We start from the raw sequence: 3,107 nt of genomic DNA, 5'->3' as shown, positions 1-3,107 counted from the left end.
AGGCAACTTCCTTAATGGGAACCTGTCTTAGGAAATCTAATCCATGGCCTAGAGAGGATGAGAATGAGCTTCTGTGCTGATTGGCAGACTTGAGAGAATGAAGATAGGTGGGACTGAGCTAAACACAATCAGTTTCTCATTACTCCACTCTCAGATCAGCCCATCTTCCACTGATGGGGAAGAACAGCTGTGTGGTATGGAAGCTGACCAACAGTGCCACTCAGGACGAACTCCGCACAGGAAAATAGAGCCAGAAAATGGAAGTTTCCCTTTCCTAATATTGCAAATATTTTATTGAATTGAAATTCTGCTGATTATGACTGCAATTATGATTATTAACATGATAAAACTTACTTAATATTGTCCAATTTTTAGTCAGTAAGAAACATTTTGTTTAAAAATACATGGTCATATAATAAATAGAGAATAGGATTAAAATGCAGTACTGAATTAGTTGTCTTTGGCATTAAAACATGAGCAGACTTTAAACAAATAATTTCCTGGTGTCTTTATATGATTTATTGCTCTTTAGATAAAATATATTATGATTTGATGATATATTAAGACAACACACAGAAGAATAAATTTTTGATGTAAGTTTTAATAATTTCACAATTTTTAGATTTTCCTCTTTAGTTTAACATGGATTATTCAAGTCTCAATAGATAATATATTTCTATCTTCTTTTTTAAATCATATCTAGGGATAAGGGATCCTTTAGAAGATGCTGCCTTCCTTCTTTTTATCAATAGACCGTGATTTTTTAGGTATAGCTTACAAAGTAGATAATAATTTTGTTTCTTTGAAGATCCAATGCAATACTAGGCACGTTAAAAAATAATATACTTTCTTATGATGATGTTTGTAGGAAGTACGTTTTTAACATAAATGGTCAGTCATTTATTTATTGTGTTAATGTTAGTCACTCAGTCCTGTCCAACTCTGCAACCCCGTGGGGTGTAGCCGGCCAGGCTCCTCTGACCATAGAATTCTCCAGGCAAGAATGCTGGAGTGGGTTTCCATTTCTTTCTCCAGGGGATCTTCCAGACCCAGGGATCAAAGTGGGGTCTCCTGCATAGCAGGCAGATTCGTAAACATCTGAGCTACCAGGGAACAAGTAATAAATAAATGGCATTTAACATTTGTGTCATGCCTTTCTGGGTTCATTTCTGTCTTGTGTAACAGGATCTTGCTTCATCTTACTAGTAGAGCTAGGTACCGTGCGTCTTAGAAGCTTCAGTTTTGTCCTACTGTTTGCCACCCTGTGGACTATAGCCCTCCAGGGTCCTCTGTCCATGGAATTCTCCAGGAATAATATTGGAGTGGGTTGCCATGATATTCTGCAGGGGATCTTCCTGACCAAGGAATTGAGTACAGCTACCTCAGACATTAAATTAGCCCTGATACCCTTAGAGGAAAACGGGGTTCAGAGAATATAGTATAGTAAGTAAAGGTGATACTGGTACTAGTCATGGTTTCCATATTTCAATAGTAGAGCTCAGAGATAGTTATATATATATATATAAAATTTATATATATATATATATATTTATATATAAAATTTAATGCATCTGAAACTGTCACTCTTATTTCCAATTTTAATTTAGGAAGACTGTATTTTACTTACATTTTAATTTCTTTCATGCTTAAAATCTTGAATTCTAACAATTATAAACTTGTTTTACATTATATGCTTTTAAGTATGAAAATTACTTTGAAAAGATTTCAGAAATTAATGTTTTAAATTTAAATTATTAGCTCATTAAAAAATTACCTTCAGGTTCTTTTTGTCCTTGAAAATATTACACACATACAAATTCGTTATGAATACTACTTAGATATACATTGCACAGTTTTTAGAGTTTTATGTCTGCATTTTTTGTTGGGTATATTTATGGGACATGAATTTTGGGGTTATAAGGTATGTATATGTAGTAGATATGCCAGAGAGTTTTCTAAAGTTGTTGTACAAATCTAGTTTCTACCAGCAGTAAATGAATTGTTCAATTGTTGCACATCATTACTAAAACTTGATACCATCACTGTATTATATTTTAACCAGTCTACTTATTGAATAGTCTATATCTTTAGGTTTTATTTTATTTTATTTATTTATTTATTTATTTTTTCAAATCAAGAATTTTTATTGTCTCTTTAAAATATCACAACTGAGTCCACAGAACCATCTGCTATCTTGTTTCTGCAGCAGGATCACTGAGATCTTATTCATCAGCCTGCTGAACTGTTCCTTTTTCAGAAACATAGATACCATCCAAAAATTTTCCGATATCCTTGTTTTTAACTGTGGTGGCTTGCTGAATCAAAGCAGCTGAATTTGACACAAGTTCAATGTCATTTCCTTCAAGAATCAACTCATCTTTCTGGGCTTGAGATACTGAACAGGCAACCCCTGGCCTCATTCGAACCCTGTGTATGTATTTTTCACCCCAAAAAATTTCGGATTTCCACAAGAGAACCATTCTCCTGAATAACAACGTTGATGGGGAAGTGGGCATACACCAACCTCATCTTGTAACGGAAGCCCAGTGTAACACCCTTGATCACGTTCTGTACGTGGCTACAGATTGTGCGAACAGTGGCCAGTTCCTTTCTGTTTCCCCACCATTTGTCAACACGGAGCCTCTTCTTTTTCTTTCCAAGGAGACTGAGTTCTACATTGATGTGATTGAAGTCCCTCCGCAGGGTGCCTCTGGGGCCCTTCACAATAACTGTCCTTTCCTTCAAGGTAATGTCGACATTTTCTGGGATGTCGACAGTCTGATTGCTGAGAATGGTCTTCATTCTCGCAGTAGATGCGGCAGAGTTAGGTTTTATTTTAATGTTCAGTAAAATCAACTTCAATTTAGGATATGCATTTCCATGAATTTTAGTGTGTGCAGAGCCACATATAACCAATATCACATCACATCAACCCTAAATTTTAACCACTCATCTTCTCATCTTTTTTCCATCACTATAGTGTTGCCTTTTCAAGAATGTCATAAATAGAATCTGTATAATTTAAATTATGTGTTTATAGTCTGACTCTACAACTAGATATATATGTGTGTGTGTGTGTGTGTGTGTTTCATTCATTACAGAAGGCA

General features: G+C 35.0%; 1 pseudogene across 1 annotated transcript; it reads right to left on the bottom strand.

Annotated features, from left to right (window-relative positions):
* Positions 1-2,123: 2,123 nt before the first annotated feature.
* LOC122451090 lies at positions 2,124-2,818 on the bottom strand (annotated as a pseudogene). Its single transcript, XR_006272307.1, has one exon. The product of XR_006272307.1 is annotated as a 60S ribosomal protein L9-like (transcript).
* Between the last annotated feature and the right edge of the window lie 289 nt (positions 2,819-3,107).

Source organism: Cervus canadensis, chromosome 12 (genome assembly GCF_019320065.1).
Source record: "Cervus canadensis isolate Bull #8, Minnesota chromosome 12, ASM1932006v1, whole genome shotgun sequence".
Taxonomy (NCBI): Eukaryota; Metazoa; Chordata; class Mammalia; order Artiodactyla; family Cervidae; genus Cervus; species Cervus canadensis.
Note: the sequence above shows the minus strand (reverse complement) of the source record. Positions and strands in the feature narration are given on the sequence as shown.